Raw genomic sequence first — 26,434 nt, 5'->3', positions numbered from 1 at the left:
AATAGCATCTCAAATTACTTGATGAAACTTCTTATGTATTCTTTTAATCTAAATTTCCTTATCAACAAAACTGTGCTTCAGTGGGAAGCATAATATATATATATATATATATATATATATATATTTTCTAAAATAATTTTGAGCAAAACTACTTCCACTTATTTTCATGTTATTCAGTATGTGCAAATTCTCCATGAAGTACCTAAACGAATTTCTGCAAGGAAGAATGCTATATTCATTTTAGATGCTATTAAACATTTTACATTTAGATAAATTATAGAATTATAGGTTTTCGTTACAAGTTATAAAAAACGTTTTAATTCGAAAGATCTAAATCCCTCGAACATGATTTATGCAAATGATACTGTAATTACTGTTACCTGCGCACTACATTTTTTCTGTAAAATTTTGTAAGAATGTTAAATAATGTTCAAAATTATGAGGAAGATACATTACAAAACAAAAAATTCTCCCCGCCTCTAAATCCGTCCTTGTTTTGCTTTTTTAAAAATTTGTGTTATGCGACTCCTATCCATGAAAGGTTGGTTGACAACATGTGTAGTGTTATAAAGGCCCTGATCCAGAGACTAAAGCTACTTCAGGCCTGCAGTAAGTATGGTGGTGGTTTCATACAGTCGATGAAATTCATTTCACATCTAAAGACATTCACAAACATTTATACTGCAGTTAGAGTCGAACCCACCACCTTTTGTTCGGAGAACCGATAAGCTATCCTTTCGACCCAACCTGTCTGCAAATATTATGGTTATACATTTACGTTCTTCGTCATCTTGGAGTGCTCTACAACGCGTGGATTACAGGAAATTCTCCCATAAGGTGTTTTTTGTATGTAAATTGCGTTTGTTATACTGGCTGATTTGCCTGGCTGCGGGACGAAACACCCGAGTTTCATAGAGGTAAAAACATTGCTATCTCTGTTTGAGACCGGCTAACTCACCTCCGTTGAAAAGCCCTGATAAAGGTTCTTCACATCCTAGACGGGATTCAAACTCTTCCAAACCAACCAAAGGCGTCCATACTGAATGAGCTACAGAGCCTCAATTAATATTATTTGCATATGTTTACATGTTTAAATAGATAACTGGTAGAATAAATCGTTATTCCAGTTCGTAAAAAAGGGGGAGGGTTCAAGAAACTTCATCAGTAGCGCACTCAGGGTTTAATTTTTTTTTTGGGCGGGGGAGAGTTGAGTAGGCGATTTGAGAATACACACTACGCATCGCATACGGCCTATGACTGAACATTGCAATGATCGCTAATTCATATTAGCGATCATTGTATAGAAATAGAAACATAAATAACATGAACACAACATAAAATAGACACAACATAAATTTTAAAAAAAATGAATTTTATTAATTAGGAAAAGATTTTAGGAAAATGTTCTAGTGTTTTTAGCTTTTTCTTTGTGCGGCAGGGTCCCTTTCCCCCTCACTTGGCGCGCCACTGAACTTCATAGTAACGGTATGACAGAATATATATAAAGTGATCACTGGGTTATAATCTGATGTCATATTTTTCTATGTTCTTGGAGATTTTAGCATCTCTTAAGAAAGAGAAAACGGTGTATCCAATTCTCTTTTAATGGCCTTTGTGGTACGTGAGTGGGAAGTTTGGATTAAGATAATCCTGAAAAAAACCTACTCTAATGGCCAAACAGTATCATTTTCAAGCTTCTTCAGGTCTCTCAAATAAGCAGGATATTGGTCTAAGACAAGTAGATAAAATTCATCTTTCACGTAAAGCAATTCACAAAAACATCATCCAGACCTACACTGGGATTCGAACACACAGCGTGCTCTATGGTATGCTGGTATGCATATATTCTCTCCATGTGATTTTTCAAGGGTATGAGAAGGGAGACTAAGTTTGTTTAGGAATCATTGGAAAAAATAAACTTGTCTTAAATTTAGAATAGCAATTTTTTTATCATAAAACCTGTTAAAAATTAAGGTGCACATACAAGAGAAGATGGGAACCAACAGCACGTTAATATGCCAAGTGGGCTAAAGGTTAAATGATATTGGTTTCTTATCCTACATGCCAAACATAGATTTGTATAACCAATTTTGGGCCTTCAATAAGAAAAGTGGGCCACGTACTAAAAAGAATTTACTACTAGGGACCATCAATATGGAATCAGTCACTGCTGTTTTATTAATGAATTTTTTTTTTTTTTTGTGGGGGTGGGATGGTACGAAACTGTAAAGCGTCCGGACACCTGAATTATAGAGTGACGGGGATTCGGCCCACTTAGAAATCTGTAACATTCGGTAATTTTTTACATCCTTACCTAGTATTCAGATAAGCTTTGTTATTTAATGAAATTTGCAGTTTTCATTTCGGCTATTCTTAAGATCTTTGCTATAACTATTCTTAGAATTTTAAATTACTTTCACGTGTATATTATTATTATTATTATTACTAACACCTTCAGGGAGTCCAAAGACTCATCGAGGGAGGTCACCTATTCTACAGGTCTGTCTCCACCAACTACACCACCGTCATCTACCGCCCACCACCACTAGTAGTATTTTTCACAGACAATCACAAACATCCATGTCCATGATGGGATTCGAACCCGCAGCCTTTTGGCTGGAGAGCGGATACGCTAACTATTCGGCTAACCAGTCTGGCAAAAAAGGCTTAGAAAATTTTCCTCTAGTCGCCGACTAGACTCGAAATCAAGTCTTCCTTCGTGCGACCAAGCGCCGTGGTGTGCAAACGCCACATCCACTAAGCTACACAGGCTCAATGCATTTACTTCAGGCTGTGTCTCGCGCGAGTTCCGCCTCAAGTAGGACTGTACTCGTACTGTATTTTAGTGCTGCAATAAAACTTTATTTTGTTTAGTTTGCAACTATGACAGTATGGTATTCACCCCAGTTGTTTCTAATTAGATTAAATATATCAATTGCTGTATTTTTTCACTAAATGCAGTATGCACTAATTGTGCCTGTGTGATGTTTCTTTTCTTTTCTTTTTTTTTTTTTTTTGTGCTACAATAAAAATTTCGCTTGCATCTGTGCATGGTCATCTTCATTCCACTACTAAATTACCAATGTATACCGGATACGCAAAAGGAAAGTACAGTACTGGAAAAATTCTCGTATCCTGCCTCAAGGTTAAGTTTCCCCTCGCGAAGGTGTTAAGCGAATCATTTTAATAGGTATTATCTGACTTTCACATATATTCTATTCATCTAAGAATTAACACACCCAAAAAAAAGAAAAAAATGAAAAGGATTACTATCTTTTTCGCCTTCTACAGTTAAGAAATTCAAAAAAAGTGAGAAAATGAGTGAAACATTAACTACAGAAGCTAAGGACTGTTTTTCTTCACGATGTTATCAGCAGCCCACAGCAAGAAATGATTGCCGTTAATGAGCCAAGTTGCTGAACTGTTGATTAAAGAAATGACTTCGTGCGAAGTTTAACTGGATAAATTACCAAAATAAGAGACATAGATAGAGGACCATTGTTAGTGTATTCCCCCCCCCCCCGAATTCAAGAAAATATATATAATTATTAAAAGGCGTTTTTAATTGTTGAGATATAATTTTGATCAAGTTGCCACTCTCCAAGCCTGCTCCTCGGCATTGCCTTAGTTATTAGCGGGTTACGATGGTCCCTACTTGGATGTGCATTATGTAAATTGGAGTAGAAAAGATGGGCATGAATATTTCTAAGGAATGATCAAACAATGAAGTTTCCTATTCTGGCGAGAGTAGACAGCAACAGCTACTATCTTTAAATAAGAAAACATAATCACCCTATGAAGTAACAATATAGGATAATACTTCTTTTTTTCAGTTTTCTTTTCATCTACTTCAGATCTCCAGCCTTTCCTGGTAACCAAGAACGAGCATCGGCAGCTATTTCTTTACAACTACGACAAAAATAAGTAAACAAAAACACTGGAATCAGCCATTGTCGATCCATAGAATAAGACCTCCTTGACAATATCATCTACCTAAGGACGCAAGATATGGAAAATTTAGAGAAGCTGATGTGGTCGCTCTCGACATTTCCATATTTGGCAAAAAGACCTCTTTACCAAGCTACTTTCTTATAATCTACCTTTTGTTCTTTATGATTGAGTCGCCGATTTTTTTTCCCCTTCTTTTTCTTCTGTGGTCCTTTAGTGCATGAATGACTTCATTCATCGGAGAACGCACCGAGAGTTTGTACCACAGACCTCTATGCGTTCACCCATGCTCTTCCTCCTATACGATAATGACCTTCTCCCTGACCTCAAATCCTGTCCATAATTTTGTTGATGACAGTTCACTCCACTCCTCTTCATCATTTAACAAACCTTGTAGAGCTCAAACGCTGCCAAAATACACCCTTTCCTATATCTTACATATCAATTCACGTCACTTCTCCATACCTTTGACACACCTACATCTCTAAACAGCGTAAGATTTCTTTCCTTGGGTTGAGAAGACACAAGCAAACAGGCCAGAAACACACACCATTAACTGACATAACAATGCACTGGCTCATTTAGTTACTTCTGCTATAATTCAAACCAAACCAAATTCTGGCTAAACAAGCACAGTCTAGACCTTCCTGGTATAACACCTAATATACATATCGATATCCGTCTAAATAAAATCAAATAAAAACTAGATAATTTCTCCTGGAAACCTTCTAACACGTATATATATATATCTGAAATCAGCTATCTTGGAATGATAATCTTACACATATGGGGTACCGCACCGAAAACGTTTCTAAAATGGCTGATTCTATTCAGTCAAAAGGGCAATCCACTTGTCCTTTTGACTCCATCGTATTTCACTGCGTACAGGCAAAATCGGCCATGAGAATATACGCAGTCTACAAACGAAAAATACTGTTGGTGGTGTTGACAACAATGGGCGGTAGATGGCGTTAATGGTTGTAGTGTCGTTGTGTAAAGTTGGAAAATTAAGTAGTAGGGAGGCTGGTGAGATGTATGTAGTGGAGTAGAATGGAGTGCCCTCCTGTGATGAGTCCTTGGACTCATTGGAGGTATCATGCTATAAGTGATAGTTTTTACTACTACTTATAACAGTGACAAGTGAAATATTATTCCGGAGTGCGTTGAGGGATTACAGTCTCTTGTACTCCATTGACAATCCCAATCTAATTTGGTAATTTCTGGACAGTCCACGATTTTTCGGTTGTTTTTAAATAACTCACGATATGTATGCGGCGATGAATCCATTTCTTTCCCTTCAAACAGCATTTTTTAAAATTAATGTGGTAATGAAGATCATTCGGCCTAGCGGCCCGTTAGCTCAGTTGGTTTGAAAGTCGTGCTAATAACGAGAAGGTCGTGGCTTCGATTCCCCCCCCCCCCACGGGTCAAACAGTTTTTATTCCGCAGTGGCGTAATTGGTTAGCACTCGCGGTACTCATAAGACAGTATTTGTGAGTTATGGCAAGGATGTGAGTTCGTGCCTCACCTGAGGAATTCATTTTTTTTGCTGCCTGGTTGCCCGAGTGGTTAGCGTATCTGCTCTCCAGCCAAAAGGCTGCGGGTTCGAATCCCGCAGTTGGCATGGATGTTTGTGATAGTCTGTGATATTACTAGTGGTGGTGGTGGGTGGTAGATAGTGTTGGTGTAGATGATGATGGTAGTTGCGGTTCGTTTAACAGGAAAATCTCGCTTAACGCGAATTCAGTTAGCACGATTGAGTGAAATGATATTATTTTCCGCTTTAAGCGAGTGATTAATCAGTTAACGCGATTTTTTTTACGTTATGCCAACTTTTTTGACGCCAATCTGCAGCGTGCGGAAAAGCTGGAAGTCATTAAGAGACATGAAAGTGACGCTAGTAATACAATGATTGTGCGAGACCTGGGATACAGCGAAACTGCTTCTTTGAGAATGCAGATCACCCGGGATTCTGATATGGATTCCGAAATAGAAGCCATTTAATGATCGAGATGGAGCGTCTTCTATCACTCTCGATGGAGGATTATAACCAAAAAAAGAATACATCTTAGTACAGGGAATATTCAGGCAAAAACTCTCAATATTTTTACCTCATCATGAAGAGACCAACTTTCAAGAGGAACGTGAAAGCTTTACTGCGAGTTTAGGATGGTTTGACCGTTTTGGACTGCATAGCGTATGAATAACTGGGGAATACTGCTGATAAAGGTTCTGCAGCCAAGTTTCCTGAATAATTGCAAAGCATAATTCAGGAGGGTGATTATAACAATCGGCTTATATTCAACGTCAACGAAATTGGTCTCTTGGAAGCGTATGCCAACAAAAACTTTCCTAGCTAAAACTGAAGCATCTCAACCAGAATACAAAGTATCTAAAGATCGTCTTACGCTCTTATTAGGAGGCAATGAAGAAGGCTACTTTAAACTCAAGCCTATGATAGTTTATCGTGCGCAAAATCCAAGATCTAACATTATTGAAGAAATCAGCACAATTGGAAAAGAACTTGGATTTAATGAACTGGTTAACGAAGAGGTGAGAAACTTGCTCAATTCCCATTCAGAACAGTCAAGCGAGAATGATCTCCTTCAACTAGAAGAACAGCGTGCATATGAAGAAGATGATAAGCAGTGCGAACAAGAAGAGAATGTTACGACTAAGAAGCTAACTGCAAAAGAACTTGAGCTAGTTTTCAATCACATTGAGTACGTTAAGGAAATTTTGTTTGATTCTGATCCTGATATGGAACGAAACTTCAAAGTCTGCCGAAATGTCGATAAACGATCTCTAGCTATCGCAAATTGCATGACAAGATGAAAAAGTCGAGCACGATTCAAACGTCTTTACTTAATTTTTTTTGTAAAAAAGTAGTCAATCAAATGTTTAGAAATTAAATAAAAATTTAAGCACTTGATTTTTATTAACTTTGATTTTATCCTCTAATATAGCTTATACTGTAATTTTTTTTCTCCAAATTTACACGAATTGATGGATGAATTAAAATTATTCATATTGTTTATTATTGTATTCGCTTAACGTGATTTTGATTAGCGCTCATTAATTGATTGATTGATTAATTAATCGCGTTAAGCAAGGTTGTCCTGTGGTGGATTCAGTGGTTGAGACGGAGTTATAGAATAGGTGCCCTCCCTCGATGAGTTTTTGGACTCCTGGAGGTGTCATGTAATATAATAATAATAATAATAATAATAATAATAATAATAATAATAATAATTTGAGCAGTCTTCAAAAAATCCAACCTATTTAGATATTACGGAGGATGGCGAAATTTTTCCATTCCCTGACATTCCTTAAGGTCTTATTCTCCCAAACCTCAATTATCTGAAATTTGTTTTAAGAATATCTAGAAGTTTAAAAGATATTTTTAATATTCTGAACTTTTTCCTTCTCCTCAAGAAAATTTCCTAGTTATGCTGATCTAATTAAGAAATCGCTCTCAGATTCTCCAATTAACTAAGTTCACCGTAACTGCAGAAATCATTTTCTTCGTTTATTAATCGAATGCAGGAAATGACTTCGTTTGAACGTTGTTTCCTACATTCCTGATAAAGTTTGAAGTACAAAATGCTTTTCAATGCCTTTAATGGATTTTAACGTATCTTTAACAGATTTTGTGATTAACTTTATTGGAGAAGTAGTTTGATAATTCCTGAACCAGTTTCATTTTCGTGTGAATAGCACTTTCGAAAAGTTACAAAACTGGCTTGCATTTATTACGATGTGCTGGATTAGGTGATCCAATTCAGTTACTTCAGAGATAAAACATGATACTTTTTCAAGATGCACGCAGCTCCTCAGGTAAGCAGCGCAGTGGTCTTACAGCAGGGACGATTTACCGCCTACTACTTAGATTTGACTATTTATTCACTTATTTCATTAAAAGTTTTATTAGTTTTATAAAATCTTCCCTTTCCGCTGGCACAGTGTTAACATAAAGGCATCCTTTTTTTACACAAATGACATTTACTTACTTACTACAGGATTCAAAATTACATATATTGTGTATTGAAAATATATATCAATCGCCAGGACGATCACTGGCCCATAGGAGTGGGTTCGAATCCGGTGTGAGGAACTTTCTACTTTAAGGAAGATGAGTTTATTCGGAGAGACAATAGAAATTTTCCTTTGGAAATTAGTGTTTTTTTTTCTCCTTTACTTGGACAGATTTATTCATTTCATAAAATGAGCAAATCGTATGGATCAGTGAGTATCGAAGACAGATAAGAGGGCCCTGAGAAAAAATTAATGAAGTGGACAAATGCCATTGTTGGAGGTATCAGATAAAAATGAAGGTATTCAAAAGGAACTCGACATTTTTAGCATTCAGGAATGTGTGAGCAGAGCTAATCTCCGATGGTCACTTAAACAGAATCGAAAAGTAAAAGTAAAGAAAATGTTCAATACCAGGATGGCAGGAAAAAAACCCAGAGGGATATTAAGATTTAGGTGAATTGATAAGATTGATAATGCTTAAAGAGCAGAAATATACAATCTAACAGTTCTGGGATAATTGACAAGCAAGAGATTAATTTGGAAGAAAATTTTGTTAGGAAGTTGATGATGATTTAATCATAATCTATCCTCTGCGTACATTGAAGAATTTGATCACATGATGACCACGATGATATGCTATTTATCACTCTTTTCAAATGTCGCGTAATAAGATTATTAATAAAGATATTGATACGAAACTCTCTTTGAAATAATATAGTAATTAATAGACTATTTATAATGGGTTTATTTCATCTGCTGCTGTTTATAAATATCAAATATTGATTAACTCAACTGAGTTTTCTAGTGGTGAACCTTGTAATGTACAATATCTTCAGTAATTGAGTTTGCTTCAAATCGGTCGATGAAGGAAAATATGTGCTGTGATAACTTAATTTTATAATGATTGACGCCTGTAACTATCTATTATGAAGAATCATTTTCTTCTGCTGCTGATGGATTTTCTGTGTGCAATTTCAATGCAGTGTTCGTGTTTTGAAGAAGTTCAGTAAAAAGAATGGCAAAATCAATTACCTGTAGGATATCAGCGGGATAGATTCTTTTTGAATGAAGTGAACTTTAATAATAGCGAACTAAGAAAAAAAATCAGTTCGAAAAGAGTTATCTGTTTGCATTGGATCCTTGTATTTACACCGAGATGACGTGCAATAAGCGATTTCTTCTTTCTCACTGACTCTTTTTTTACTCCCTTCAGTTTAATAGATTCAACTTTCGTTTTAGGCGAACATCGCTTAGCTGAGTTAAATGATTATGCAAGCTAAGTACTGCAGGAAATGGAAGAAAAAATAATTTGGAAATCTGATAAATATTCGGAATTGAACGAAGGATTTGTACAGATAAAATGATTCTTGTGTCATGCGATAAAGAGATTTTTTTGTTTCTTTTTCTTCTTCTTGACTTCACATATTAGACAATTGTTTGCCTGTAACGTTTTCAGGGGTTTAAAGTCTTCTGCCCATCTCCTCCTGGGTCTTCCTCTTGATCGGTGTCCCTTTGCTTTATATTTCCAGACAATATTTGACCATCTCTCCTCATTCATTCTTTCTACGTGGTTTTCCCCGTTCTTTCTATAGTTTGTGATGTCTTTTGTTATGGATAACTGTTTTCTTATTTCTTCATTTCTTATCTTGTCTACTCTTTTATAGCCTGCAAGCGTCTTAGGAACTTCATTTCTGCAGCTTCCAGTTGTCTTTTATCTCGTTCTCCCCAAGTTTCACTGCCATATTTCAGAATTGTTTTGGCTATTATTTTATATAGTTTTATTTGGATTGTCCTAGACATCTGTTTATTGAAGTGTTTATTCAAAGTTCCAATGACTGCTAGGAATTTTTGTTTTGTTTTTTATACGCAATGTCGATTTTTCCATTGGGGCTTATGTAATTTTCTAAATATTTAAATTTGTTCACTTGTTTTATTACTTTGTTGTGGATGACTAGTTTGCATCTTTTAATTTCTTTACCTTGAAATGCCTATGATTTCGTTTTATTTACTGAGATTTTCATGTCATACTGTTCTATTGTTTTGTTCAATATTTGTAGATTTTTCTGTAATTGGTCTTCATTTTCAGCAAAAATAACTTGATCATCAGCATACAAAAGGATGGTTAATTCTTTATTTTCTATTTTAAAATAGGAAATAAAGAATTAACCATCCTTTGATTTCCTATGATTTTGTTTTTCCTCCACTCTCTTGAAATTTTTTCCATCTATATATTGAAGAGTATTGGTGATAATCCACTTTCTTGAATGAGACCTCTATTGGTTTTAATTTTTTTTGTTGTTTCATTATTAATTTTAATTTTAATATAGCTATCTTCCATTATATTTGCTATTGCTTTTGTGGTTTGAGGTGGAGCTTTCAATTCATACATTATATTGATTAATTTTGTTCTGTTGATTTGATCGTATGCTTTCTCATAATGGTTAATTCTTTATTCCATCTTCTCCTGGGCAGAATCTTCCTTTCCTAAAGCCTTCCTCTCCAATAACTTCCTCGGCCCATGGTGTTAATTTACTTTTAATTATATCTAGATATATTTTATAGCATGCATTTAATAAGGATATTCCTCTGTAGTTTCCGCAGTTCTTTCTGTTTCCTTTTTTGAATATGTTCACGACTATTGTTGTCTTCCATTCTTATGGGATGTTTCCTTCTTCCCATATTCTGTTTAGGAATTTAATTAATCGTAATTGAAATCGTTTAGAGCTGTATTTGTATAGTTCTAAATTTATTCCAACTTCTCCTGTAGCTTTTCTATTTTTTAGTTTTTCCAGTATTTTTCTTTAGATCATTTAAGTGTATTGGTTCTTCATTTGTTTCTTCACTCATCACTTGTTTTTTTTTCAGTTGGTTATTATTGTTTAGAAGCTGGGTGTAGTGACTGGTCCATTCTTTTGTGGAGGGGCCTTCTAGCTGTAGATTATCCTTTGTTTCTTGAGTCATTTTTTAAATGATTTTGAGGTCCATTTATGTCATGCTCTCATCTTGATACAAATTTTTCCCAGTCTTGTCTTCTGATTTTCCTGGTTTCTCTTCTTGTTATTGCTCTGATTCTTTTATATTCTATTTTCATTTCCTATGGTTCTGTCGTTTAACCATATAAAGTACATTTCTTTTTTCTTTCTTATCAAAGATTCTATTTCTGGTTTCCAGATTCTGAGTCCTTTTCTTTTTCTTCACAGTTTTGTTCCTATGGGCTCCAATTATGAAACTCTTATGATTCTAACTGCAATCATAATACAATATAATAAGATATATACTGTACTCAGTTATGTTATACATTGTATTTTATTATAATTGCAGCTATAAACTATTCATTCATCCGTTTCATTTTTCATTGAGGGCTTCATGAAGAATTCGGTAAACTGCATTACACCTTAATTAAAAAGAAATAACTTTAATGAAGGAAAATTGTTGAATTGCAACTATTATGCATGAAACAAGATAATTATATTCTGTTTTAGAATCTTGAAGCTGAGATTTCCAGTTTTTATTGTACGCTTTTACAAACTCATATGAATAAATAAGAACAACAGGAGAAATAAATAAACAAGAAGAGAAATCAGGAAAATAGCAAGAGTGCATAAATTCTCGACTCATACAAATAATGCGAGACTCGGATATAAAAAATTATTATACGAAAATATGGTATTAAATATTTATTGTATAATCGTAATATATATATATATATATATATATATATATATATATATATATATATATATATATATATATATATATATATATATATATATATATATATATATATATATATACAGGGTGTTCGGGATAAATTTGACATATTTATAATTAATTATATTTTTCCGTAAGTTACATGTATTAACACACGCTTCTCTTCATTTAAAAGTTTGGACCCTTCTTCATTCATATACAAGATGTCAGAAAGGATGGATAGCTGGAACCCACCTGAATCATGGAAGAGAATAACTTGTATCATGATGATTCGTGCCCGCCATCAAAATAAGGATATTACGACTGCTGCCCAATGCTCCCTGAATACAGTAAAAACAATCAGGCATGAACTAGAGACTTTCAATGGTGACTACGAGGATGTAGCAAGAAGAAAGATCCCTAGCAGACGATCTGATTGCGTTCGTACAGCAGAATTCCTCGCAAATCTGCAGGAACAGGTGTTGAAGAACCCTGGCATTGGAATTCGGGCTTTGTTCGTGGAGTTGCTAACTGTAGTCAAGCCCTGGATAACAAGGGTAGCCAATGGTAGGCCGTATGTATGACAGCAGGATTCGGCCCCTTGCCACACCTCTGGGAAAAGTCAAAAATGGTTGTCTGAAAATTTCTACGACTTCACCAGTCCAAATGTTTGGCCTCCAAACTCTCCAGACCTTAACCCCATGGATTATTTTGTATGGGGCGCAGTTGAAAAAGACACCAATCGCACTTCCAGTAATACAAAAGCCCAGTTAATGGATAAAATTAAAACAGTTTCTGCGGCCCTTCCCAGGGAGACTGTAGCATCAGCTTGTTCGAGGTTCCGAAGCAGAATATATATATATATATATATATATATATATATATATATATATATATATATATATATATATATATATATATATATATATATATATATATATATATATATATATATATATATATATATATATATATATATATATATATATATATATATATATATATATATATATATATATATATATATATATATATATATATATATATATATATATATATATATATATATATATATATATATATATATATATATTACGATTATACAATAAATTATACAATATATATATATATATATATATATATATATATATATATATATATATATATATATATATATTCATTTTTAATATATAAACTGACTAAAAACCCGAGAATTATAACAAATTGAGATTTATTTGAAAACGCAACATGTTTCGTCGAGATTTGCGTTTTCAAATAAATCTCAATTTGTTATAATTCTCTGTTTTTTAGTCACTTAATATTAAAAATGAACATATATATATTATATATATATATATATATGAAAACCTAACCAAAATGGTGAGCAATAGGAGAGTCGTTGAAATTCATTCAACGTAACAACAACACCTTCTGGCGATCGAGTGATATTTAAAAAATGTCTTTTTTTTAAAAAAAAAATGGAGCTCTTTGTTCTTAAGGCTTACAATAATTGGAAGTTTTCTTAGAGAGTGCACTCTGGTGGTAATTAATCTTCCAAAGCAATTTTAGAGACACGTAACCATCAATTTAAGTTGAAGCCTACTCATACACCACTTCCGGGAGAAAGCGACAAACCGGTAACGACAGTATGGCAATACTGGTCGAAACAGAACGTGTGGTAAGTCTAATGATAAGGGGCTTTAGACCGAGTGAATTGATGAACTACTTCAGGCCTTTTAGCAAGCTGTCATGATACATGAACTAGAACGAAACTGAAATGTGAATGATTCCCGCTCCACGGTAATGCAGATAAATAGGTCTGGAGGACTCTGTTCGACATGATGATATCTTTTTGCTGCACGGTATTCGGCAGATGTTATTACTTAAGTTTTAATTTTTCAAAACCTAATTTATGGAATAGGCAATGTTAGCATTGACTCATTGTTCACAAATATGTAGTTGATTATGCTTTGTTTATTTATAAACTATTGAGGTATTTCTCTCACGTATGTATATATTTGCGGACTTCATGATGTAGTAAAAGAAGTAATTTTGGGATATCATTATATTATTCATCATTATATATATATATATATATATATATATATATATATATATATATATATTAAATAAATCGTATGAGAAATGATGAAATAACATATAAGAGTAACATACACAAAAAAGCGACTAACATGCCATTTCTTTTGAAAACATTCAAAGCTGAAAAGTAATCACAAATTATAATGTTTATGTTAAGATAAGCTTATACAGCTTATCTTAACTAATTGTAAACAATATTTAATTCTTCCACCTGCCAGTAAAATTCACTTACTGAATGATTTGTCCATGTCCACGTGAAAGTGATATAATAAATTTTCAGTGCTATTAAGATATTATTTTTAATGTTATTATTACATGCTAGTTTTAATGTTCTTTATTAAGAAAGAGAAGTGCTCAGAATATAATTATTTTAATTTTATTCCAGACAGTGTCGGTCTCTGAGGTAATTACCACATTACTTAGGTTTCGCTCTTAAGTTTTTCTCCGATTTCCGATGATTTTGAAAGAGATCTCAGGCCAGGGAAACTTAATCGCATTATTAAAAGGGAAATATATGGGCTCGTAATGCCATCTAAGCAGTTCAACCCAGGCAACTCCGATATCGAAGGTTATATTCTCATAAACTTTGAGGAAATGTTTAATCTGACTTTAGAATTTGAATGGATTTATTATATATTTTACATTACATTATCTCAATTATAATTTTTAAATTATTACTACATTAAAACTAATTTAAAAATAATAAATAAATCTGTTAACAAAGAACAGCTTTTTTCATATTGCTTTCCTTCCAAACTCAGTTTAAATATATTTCAGCGATGTACGGTATGCAGAAATTAAAGGATAAAGTAAAATAAATCCCGAAGGAATAAAATATGTACCAAATATACAACAGAGTTCACTTAATGTCTGCAGCACTTCAGGTTTAATGGTGATCTCAGATGATCACGATGCTTGAAAAATAGTATGTTAATGATCGCTGCTTGTAAAGAAAAGGGAGGTAGAATGGATGGAAAAAGAAGTATCTCAGGGTAAGTAGCAGAGCAATTCAGTCGGTGACAGGAAAGCAAGATAAATGGCACTCGCAGCAGTGATCGCCTATTCAAATGTGTCATCGCTACGTCTACAATTTATCTTTCTTTTCTGTCATCCACTAAACAGGATTGAAAAACATATGACAGCGCTACCACAGTTGTTTTTTGTGTAAAACTGCTGGAGCAAGATTGAAGAGGCACTGAATTTATATTATACTCTGCTGCAGAAGAAGTAAAGCATTTGCTTCTCAAAAATATACAAAACTATGAAACGAAGTTCTTTGCTACACAATGAGAAAATATGGAATGGAATTTGATGTAACACACAAAACTTCCTTTTAACGCACCACAAAAAAGTGATGCAAAACAAAAGTCTTTTGTTGTCCCAGGTTTTAGCTTTCATATGTCAAATTAGAATAGAAAAGTCTGTCTTTTGAACTTTGTACAAATACTTATTCGTTAGTCCTTATTACAAAGATATAGCGATGGCAGGTAACGTGACCAAATATAAGAAATAACTTAATATCAAAGTAACGAGTTGTCAATATTTTCTGCTTCCAGAGTTATAGTGCATGGTAAGGAAAACCCCGTTGAGTTCAATGCATTTTTGCAGGTCCATGGCTGAAAAAAAATGCATAGAACTGGGAAAGTTTAAAAAAGTTTTGCATCCCGCTCTTGCACAAACCCTTTGGAATTGATCGGATCACTTCTTTGGTCGTTTCGTTTACTTTCACAATGTTTATAGGCGTCTTAGTAAACATGCAGTCCTTTAAACAATCTCATAGGTAGAAATCAGGAAAATTTAAATCGAAACTGCGGGGAAGAGACACTCGAATTCATATTTAAGATTATCCGCTTCTAAAAGTATTTTGACAATCATTTCTAGCCATAACTGATGTGTGAGATAGAGTAGTATCCTCATAGAACAAGATTTTACCCAAAGGTGAGGATAAAGTAAAAGTAGTTCTTCCCAAAACGTCTCAAGCTCAATCATATACAACTCTTTAGTGATGTTGACATTCCTTCCATGCTGTTCAAAGAAGATGGGTCCATTCAGACCCAAACAGTGCATATTTCTAAATGTAAAGGTCTTTCTGCGACTTATTGAGGTGACTAGGAACCCAAGAAGACGTTGTTTTCAGAATTTACTCTTCCAACTCTTCCGTGAAGATTAAAGTGAGACTCGTCTGACATCTAAAGAAAACTAAGCATATTGGAGAATTCTGAATTTAAACAAGCAGTTTGTCAGCTATTGCCTTTCTTTTCAGAGAGCATTTGCTTGGTCTTTATACAATAATGGTATTTCTTGAGATCATCAACAAGAGGGTCTTCTTCTGAGCATAGCCAGCAAATGTTGGAGCCTCTGCTACTCACAAAAAAGTTAAGCAAGTTTGAGCGCGGTTAGTAGTTGGAAAAGGTTGGAAGAGTTGTGGAGCTCACAAAAAAAGTTAAGCAAGTTTGAGTGCGGTTAGTAGTTGGAAGAGGTTCAATCGTTCAATGCTGTTGGCACACTCTCCATCGATGAGTTTTTGGACTCCCTGGAGGTATCACATAATAATAATAATAATTTATCTGGAAATTCAAAGTGATGGACTTCTTTTTCTAATGAAAGTTTTGGATTGTACGAGGTAGTGGCGCACCCAGAAGGGGGCCCAAGGTTCCCTGGCTCCCCAAAGAAAAAGGAGGAAAAAAAAACACCAGAAAAGTTTCCAAAAATCTTTTCCTAATTAAAATTCATTTTTTTAAACTTATGTTGTGTCGTGTCTTATATTTCTATACCACTCATGAATTAGCGAACATTGCAGATGTTCAGTTATAGGTCGTATGCGATGCGAAGTGTATTCGCAAATCTTCTACTCAACTCGGTCCCCCCTCCCTCCAAGATATTAAATCCTGAGTGCGCTACTAGTACGAAAGTTGTTTGAAAAGTTTGGTAAATTTCCAATACACAGCGACATAATTCGTTCATTCATACCAATGTCGACACTTATTATCTTTTTCATGACCCCTGGCAAAATTTTAGCCACGGGCAGCTCGTAGTTCTCGTCTGGCAAACATTTAAAATGACGGTGTTCGCATTTACATAAAAACGGAGAAAAACGAGTTTTCTGCAGTGATAAAACACTTTTATTTGAAGAAGTGGACGGCTGTGCAGATCAAAGCCGAGTTAAATGCAGTTCATGAGAACTCTGCACCAGATTAAAGACTATTTATTTTTGAATAAATGAGTTTAAACGTGGTCGTAAGTCCATCGGAGATGAAACAGGCTCCGAACGCCCGACTCAGGGCACTAAGAAGGAAATGATTGACAAAATCCATGGTATTGTTATGGAAGACCGCCGAGTGAAAGTGCGTGAGATTGCTAAGATTGCAGGAATCTCAACTGAATGGTGAGATTCCCGTGCAGGATATTGAACATTAGTTTAATATCCTGCACGAAAAATTGCATATGAAAAAGCTATGTGAGCGATGGATGCCGCGATATTGTTGACTATCGACCAAAAACGCATCTAAAAAAAGACATTTCAACGCAGTGTTTGACAATGTTTAATCGCAATTCGCAGGATTTTTTGCGTCGCTTCGTGATTGTAGACGACACTTGGATCCACAACCACCACAGACCTGAGTGTGGTGATGGCGGATACAAGCAGCAGTCAAAACAGTGGACAATGCCCGGTGAAAGAGCACCGAAAAAAGCAAAGACCGTTTTGTCAGATAGGAAGGTGATGGCCACTGGTTTTTGGGATTCCCAAGGGATTATCATGATAGACTATTTGGAAATGGGTAAGACAATAATAGGAGTCTATTATATTATGTGCCATTGACGGACCGTTTAAAAGAAGAACTGAAGAAAAAACGGCCAAGATTGGCGCACAAATAAAGTGCTCTTTCATCAAGACACCGTCCCATACATCGGCCGTCGCAAAGGCAAAATATTTATCAAGAATACTTGATAAATCCTACTTTTTAGATGGGATGAAAAAATTCAAAACTAGCTGGACCAGATGTGTAGACCTCGATGAAGACCGTTGAGAAATAAAGGTTATTTTTTCCAAAAAAAAAAAAAAATGTGTTCAACCTATATTTTTTACCAAACTTTTCAAACAACCCGCGTATTTTGAAATTAAGATTTAAGACAGTCCCATGTTTCCAGAATTTGCCCACCGAAATTTGTATGCGGGATTTTATATGAAGCGAGTTTCTATTAGAGATTTATTACTTTGGAACTTTGCACCAAACAGATCATTTAAAGTTTCCACACATGCCAAAGGAAACTTTTGATACAGCAGTGGCGTATCTAGAGCTTTTGCCACCCGGGGCGATTCCTGAGTTTGCCGCACAATATACACCAAAAATACTACAAAAAGTCAAAACTTATAGGAAAATAAATTAAAACACCATGTTTATGTTTATTTTAGTTGTAAGTATAGTCGTTAAAAACTAATTATTAATTAAGTAATAAAAATTACTAAGTTAACATAAATAAAAGAATCTTCGAAAAATAAAATTGCGTCTCACGTGAAAAGTACCGCCCCGGGCGGAACTTTTCACGTGAGACACAATTTTATAATTTCACACCTCCATTTCACACAATTTCACACCTCTTCCCCCCCCCCCCCCTCGCTACGCCACTGTGATAGAGAAAACACGCAGTTCTAGTTACTAATTATGCTTTGGTATGTTCTTTGGCATTGTTTCTAGTGAATCCGCTGGTCTAATCTGTAAAAAATATTCTTTTAAAAAAGAACTGTAAATTTAAAAAGAAATGTAAACTGTAAATTTTAAATATTTCAGTCACCTTGCATATAGTTTCACATCGCTTATGTAAGAACACTGTAGACCTGAATGCGATTAGAATACTATTTAAAAATCAGAGTGTTAGTTCTAAAATGAGACATCAAAATTCTCCTCATTGCTGCATTTCTCTGAATTTAAAACCAGACAACTTGCATTATTAGTTCTATGTGATGAGAGGATTTGAATGATATCATTGATACGATATCAATGATAGGAGTATCATTGATATTGATTAACGATACGCTATAATGCTTTTGATTGGAAAGATCGAAATTTTAATCTTCTCAAACCATCACCGAAACGAGTTTAACTAACGAATGGTCTATTTGAATGGAACATTCAGATCAGATCACTCTCATTCTTAAAGGTATCAATGATAGGAGTATCATTTATATTGATATCATTGATATTGATTAATGATTCGCTACAATGCTTTTGATTGGAAAGATCGAAATTTTAATCTTGTCCACCATCACCGAAACGAGTTTGGCTAACGTACTGTGTGTGATATTCATTATCTTTCGCATCCTTCTACCCCACCATCTCCAAAACACAGTTTGCCAACACAAGATTTTTATGAATCGATGAATTTGTAAATAAAATTCAAGTACAGACTTCTAAATTATTAACACACGAAATTCACGAAGGCTCTGTTAAGAATATATCAAAGAATTCAAACTGAGTGCATTGCCCATTCATCCTGACGAAGATATTCGTATGCAAAACTCAGCCTGCTAAAAAAAGGAAAGAAAGTAAAAATCGTCAATAATTGTATTGTTCAATATTTTGAATTTGTTCCACTTTTCGTGTATAGAACTTCTGGCCACTCACTGCCTGCTTTTTACTGTTTTCACAGTACGAGGATATACTCACTTAAAAATTCCAACTGTTATAAGTCATGTTTGTATAAATTTCAAGTTTCTAGCATTAGTAGCTTTCAACAATAACTCGAAGGAGGCTATGGAACGTTTTTATGTTCAGAGAACTAAAGTTGCCATCTACTCTGTTGCACGTAGAAGTAAGTAAGCAAAAAAAAAAAAAAAAGATCGCAGTACTGTACTATGGGCACTCTGACTTCCATATTATCCTTATTGTTTTCAGGATGACGTTTGAATCGTGCTGTTGATTGTAGAAGGTATTTTTCTTTCTCTTTGTTTTAGCATCTTTCATCAGCTTGTCTCAGGAAGGCTTTACATTGATGCTAAGTAAAAGACAATCTCTCTTTCAAACATATTCGAAAAAAAAAAAGATCAGAGTTCACAAAAGTGAACTCCGATTATTTATCATCAAATTTTGATTTGTAAAGCAAATAAAGTGATTTCCTATTATTGACCTCTTCCCAAAGAGGGAAGGGGTACAGTAATAGGATTAGAAAGAGAAATAGGTATAGGAACACGGCTGAGTAAATGAGGACATATAGTATTTTATTGATAACTGGAACGGGTCTTACAGTAGTAGGAATCCAATCACACATTATTTCCTTCTGTAAAGGCATGTTTTGGACACCTTAGTTATTATTACGATAAAACTCTGAGATAGGTACATATTTCGCTTAATCATGTGTATACTCTACCTGGTTTGTTTGTTTATTTATTTATTTATGCGTTTCAAAAAATATTTTCCACCGTAGTATGTGATCAATATTTAAAAAGTCATAAGAAATGTTTCTTGTATCCTAAAGGGAACTCAAACCCAAGTCATTTGCACCAAGCGAAACTGGTTCTTTGGATTTCGCTAAGAAAGCAGTAAAGGAACAATGAATTTTTTTTTTTCACCTAAGTGCTTGGTAAGTTTGTCTGCCTACTTCTAAAATACACCCTGTTTTGAAAACAAAACTTTTGAAGCACTTCCTCAGATACATTTTAACGAAATGTGAACAGATGTTTGTATTAAAACATCTTGATTCACCCTCTGCCATTCTAAATGTGCGTAATGAGAAGGTGCTCTTTGAATTGGAAATTCCCATCACATGCCGACATTCTGGGTTTCTAGTGTATATCTCAGAATACTCGGAATAACAGGCTAATAGAAATACACAGCTGAGTTTATTTTATTAAACTTAACACAGCGTCGTCACCATTAATATATACAGAAGTTTTGAGAAGTTAATTTGCTGGTTTGAATTGCAAATAGAAATAGGAAATGTTTGGACTAATTTGGTACCGCAGCAGAATCGTAAATAGCGAGATTTTAGTTTAATACTGCCTTCCCAACGCTTCGCCTATTATAACCATACGGTCCTGAGAAACCGTGTTAAAGAGGATGTGTTTAAAATTTAGCTGTTTCAGTACTAGGTAGAGTTCAATACAAGGTGGAGCTGTTTCAAGGTGGGGTTTTGTAATCTTACTGCTTTGTTTTAATAATGTTAACTTGACATTTTTCAAATTTCAAAGCTCTCATCCAATAGATATATAGCAATGTATCGAGAAAATCTCAACCTAATTTTGCAAATCATTTCTCCAAAACATTCCTTCATAAAGAACTATATGAACTAGTTACTGCACGGTGCACTTTAACTGAACTCCGGCTTATGTAAAATTATAATATGGTGATGGAAGTTTCAATCGTACAGCAGTCAAACACTAATAAGTCAAATAGATTTCTACACTTATCTGTAGTTTACCTCGATTCTCTCTCTCTACATAATAAAAGAGATCTAAAATAGAAGACATCCTAGAAGAAAATAAAAAAACTTCTTTTCTTAGACATCCTTATAGAAATAAATGAAAGAAAAAACAGGGTTATCATTCTCTATCTATAGGAAACCAACAAACACAGGAAGATTTCTTCATGAAACCTCACACCACCACCCCAAGCAAAAATTAGGCCTAATAAAAACCTTACGGGATAAATCATACAACATCCCCAGTACAGAAGAAAAGTGGAAAGAAATACAATATTTAACACAGATCCTACAACTGAATGGTTACACAACTAAGATAATTAAGAAAATTCTCAACACAGCACCTAAAAAAAATTAAATAAACAAGACTTCAAAAAACGCAGTCACTCTTCCTTATATCAAGAATGTAACAGATAAATTAGCCAAATTACTCTACAGATACAACATAAAAGTGACTTTCCAGCCACTTGAAAAAATATCAAGATCTCTTCATCCTCGGAAACCTCCACATCACCCAATGAAAAAAACAGGGGTTTATAATATTCATTGTTCCTGTGGCATCTGCTACGTAGGCCAAACAGGGAGATCGGGGGAAATCCGCATGAGAGAACATCTAAAAGACGTACAAAAGAACAGAGAACATAGATCTGGCTTAGCATATCACACAGCTTCTACCTGTCATGATGTACTCTGGGAGAGAACAAACATGTCCTATATTGATAAGAATTGTTTCACAAGAAAATTCAAAGTGGCAGAAAATATGATTAAAATTCCTACGCAATGCAACAAAAACCAAGGTTTGATTTTAAATCAAGTTTGGTCATCGTTTATTAAAATTTACCCACTTCAGACCTCGGACAGAGTGAGCGTGAACCACACAACACCACAACAAATAGCATTGTCTCCAACTAACACGCATTAACGGTTGTATAGATCTATTATTCGATTTTTTAACGAACTTTTCGGCGGATCTCCGAGTTTCTTATCCGGCTTTAAAATAATGAGGGATTTATTATCCCCTTAACTTAATTAAACTTTTTTGATGTTCATAATACCAACAAATGAACTTATTTTTCGTAATTTCTTACAGTTTGTGCTTAAAACTGTTAGTTCTCTTTACCCCTGAAGATGTTAGTCTTACGACTAACGAAACTTGTCGGGTTATTTTTAGTTCTTCTTTAGTATTTTAAAAACAGTTGTCTAATAAACATGTGGTCACAAAACCGGAATATTTCTATTGAACTTCCTAACCACAGGCATATATACCTCAAAAATATTAGAGGTCAGTGCTCATAATTCTCAACTTTTAGAATACCTCAGCAATTCACACACCAATATAAGGTTTACTACTTAACTTCAGATAAATAACTTGCTTTCTTAGATTTAATTTAACTAATGAAATCGCCCGATAAACTAAATGTCTACATCTACATGAAGCCAACCTTTAATAATAGATACCTTCGGGTGACTTTCTACTACTCTAAACCTAAAAATTATACTGTTTTGGTATGCAAGGGCAATGGATATTTCTCTGCCAATATCTGTACTAGAATTGTGGTTCGAAATCTACGAGAGCGCATATAACTTTCCTCGCTGGCGATGGATCACCATCATGCTTATTGGAGCCCTGAAGTTGCTTGATAAAGTACTATGCGTGTTTTTTTTTTTTTTTTGTGCTATAAAAGAGGGTTTCCGAATTGTATAATTCTTACCTCGCCCAGGTGTTAATGTGCTATGCGTTTGCAACCTCTCTTTGGATTATCACGAAATAAACATTGTACGTAATAAACAGTCAAAATTCAACATCTGCCTAGTCTTATTTCAGTACACCAAACTGAGTTACCGTATACACACGTGCAGTTTCTATAAGCGCGTTTTGTTAGCGTGTGTTATGTAGAAATTATGAAACTATCTTGAAAGGACGATCAATAAATGCTTTTAAATACTGTGTCACAATTCGCGACTGTCTCTTGTAGCGGTTTCTCAAAGAGTAGGCAATCAAACTCAGGGAACAGTAATGCTGAAGCAATTTTCTTCTTTCCATTCGCTTTGATTATTTATAATGACGCGACTTTAGATTCAGCGTAGTTCGGATGACGAGTTAGCAAATGAAAGCTCGCAAAGAATTATTATCGGAAAGGTACGAACTGGGTCCATTTACGATATAGAAGGAAATGTTAAAAGGAAGCATTTGTTTGAATTATTAATTTTTTTTGCGTGGTGCCTTTAGGGGAAAGAATACTGAATAGGAAAAGTAAGAGCACGAAATGGAACGAACTCACGTCATTTATTATAATCTACCTTTTTTATTGTGTTTTTCGATCTCCCTTTCCTTAACAAAATGAGCTTTCACACCTCTTCCGTAAGTCGATACTTTCTTTCCATTACTCACTTCCAGCACTGATGAATGTTTATGGAAGCAGAGCTAAAAACAGTCTCCAGTCTAAGCGATAGTCAGAAGACTTTTTAGCAGACTGGCTCCACGTGTTTCTTATTGTTTTATTCATTTTTAAAAGATTAAACTTGTCGTGTTTAGACGCAGCGTCAAGCATTGATTTAAGCTGCGAGGCTGAGGTCAAAATCCAAACTTCTTGTTTATGCGCATTATTAAATACAGCAACGAGATTTGACTCAAATTTAATCAAAAGCTATTATGATAAAATATCATTTTACATTAATGAAATATTGTTTCACGGTATAGTAAATTATCATTTTTTCTCTACCTGTGAAGTATAATTTCCGTATTACGGAATCATATTGCATAGGTATATAAGTTTGGGTCTTCATTATGGAATAGAAAATGCTTGAACAATTTAATCAAATGACAGAATCCATCACTGGATTAAAAGTCATTTTCTCGCATGTTGCCTGACGTTTACTCTCCAGGAATCTCTTGCTATTCAGCTTCAGAATCTTCAGCACATTTTTCGTCATCCGCGTATCAAGTTACAATCATTAGAGAGTTTGGCCCTGTCAGTAGCGATTATTTCGTCTCAGCGACTGTCCGCTCAGTCTACCGCCACATTATCCAACAACAATACATTAATTCCTATTATTTTCTTGCTTCAAACACTTTTACTAATCTTTGCCCATTCCTTCCTTGTAACTGTCTATTCATTCTTTAAATGCTTGTATCCAGCTTTCTTTTGGTGTCTATATCTTAGTCATCCACTGGATCTTTTCTTGCTTTTTTATTTTATTATTATTATTTTCTTGCTTCAAACACTTTTACTAATCTTTGCCCATTCCTTCCTTGTAACTGTCTATTCATTCTTTAAATGCTTGTATCCAGCATATTAATTCCTATTTATGAAACAAATGGTTGAAAGTGCACAGCTAATACTGTACTCCGCAAAAAATAAATAAATACTAGGCAGAGAAGAACAGTGAATTAAATGAGTCCAGCTAATAACGGAGTGTAGTAGTTTGATAAATAAACCTCGTGTTGCGTCTCGATGAGAGAATCCATACCAGATTTTCCAACCTTTCTATGACTTGTTTCTGAAGATAGCAAGTATCGGCTAGAAGTTTTGCTGAAGATCCAGAGTGTCGGAATCCATGTAGATGATTATTAATTGCCTGATGGGTCTCCAAGTGGTGAAGAAATTGGCAGTTAATGACTTTCATTTTAGAGAGATGTAACGAGAGGACATTGGAACTATAACTTGAGTGATGAATTTTATCTCCCGTTTGCTTTTCTTTTCATATTGAAACGGGCTAAATATAGACTGTTTCCATTCTAGAGTATATGTCAAATGGGTAGACATAAAATGACAGTTAATTCTGTGGCACAGTCTTTGAAGGCAGCTGGGAGTAGGATATTATCTTTATCAGAAGATACTTATTTTTGTCATACCCATCCACGAAAGGTGATAAACGTATATATATATATATCATATACTATCGTTGGTTGGTTAAGGGTTTTAAGGGTTAGAGCCTATTTGAGACTTAGATAATCCGATAATCCTCTTGATTTCTAATCCTAAGCTTACGTAACTTCTAAAGATAAAACATAAACATAGAGCACTTTTTCAAACCAATTTAATTCTCCATTGAGCAGCAGGATAAGTGGTCCTCACTGGGTGGTGAAAGTTGTCTGCCACCTAAACACATGCTATCCATTTGGTCAGCCGACTTGTTGGCAGCTAAGCTATTCAGGATTCTTTTCATGTTTTCCTATCGAACGCATGCTGTTCTTAGTATAGTAAGAGGTAATTTGCATTGGTCATCCATACAAGATTTGAATGCGAAGAATGATGGCAGGAGGCGGTTAACTCATCGTTGCTTGACGTTTCTATTTGAGAATTTTTCTCAAATAGAAAAAATTAAAAATTTTTGATATCTATCTAAAAATTTGAGATAGTCAAATAAGGTAATGAATGCAAAGCACACGTGCAGGATCGATGATCATCAGAAATTGCTAATTCGAGTGTATACGCCTGAATATATAAGGTGAGTTGCAGTTCCTGTTAGCTTTCTGGATTCTCCGAATATCTAAGTGCTGCACGGATAGATTGTATCTCATCCTGGACTGATTTTCTATTGATATCTGAATAACCCATGGTTACATAGCACGTCAGTAAAATATATTAATTTCTGAAGTATTGTAATAATTTGAGGGGGTGTCGATTAGGAAAGTGTACATCTCTTGAGCAGTGAGGGGGGGAAAAGGAGAATATTGGACAATGAATTGTTATGAAGAAATTATGTCGCACTAAGATGCATTCATTAAAGAACTAATTATAATTTTATGATGATGGAATTATTTTATTTTTTATCTACTTTCGCATTTTTGTGGTCTACTCATTTTTAGCCTTATATTATCAGAACAGAAATATGAAATCTTCCCAAAATGCAAGTGAAATTTAACCACATCTCCGGAAAAACAGTCTCTATATCGAAAAGGAATGCTGATAAAGGTTTTCAAATGGACGAAGTAGCATTTCTTTAGCTAAAAGAAATAACATAAACCAGCATCATAACGCTGGAGGGAAAACGTTTCATGGAGAGCGTAGACGCAGTGTCTGTACAATGCTCTCGTGTTGATTCGGAGAAGACGTTGTAATATATATATATATATATAGAATTCGAATATAGTTTCTCTGGGAAACATGGGAAGAGTGCAAAACGCAGATAAAACTTGAGGCGTAGAAAATGATGCGAAGAGCAAGAATATTTCGTCCATTTTTGCTGAGATGATGTGTTCTGCGAAGAACTGCGTCTACTTCTGCCTTTTTTTTATGGC

General features: G+C 34.6%; 1 protein-coding gene across 1 annotated transcript in view; it reads right to left on the bottom strand.

Annotated features, from left to right (window-relative positions):
• LOC150101294 (uncharacterized) overlaps positions 1–26,434 on the bottom strand; it is a 56,322-nt gene that overhangs the window by 21,385 nt on the left and 8,503 nt on the right. The window lies entirely within an intron of this gene.

The sequence above is a fragment of the Typopeltis vanoorti genome, chromosome 11 (genome assembly GCF_054136105.1).
Source record: "Typopeltis vanoorti isolate ZY-2024b chromosome 11, IOZ_Tvanoo_1.0, whole genome shotgun sequence".
In the NCBI taxonomy this organism is placed as follows: Eukaryota; Metazoa; Arthropoda; class Arachnida; order Uropygi; family Thelyphonidae; genus Typopeltis; species Typopeltis vanoorti.
The sequence above is the reverse complement of the archived record's forward strand: the minus strand, read 5'-3'. Positions and strand labels throughout refer to the sequence as shown.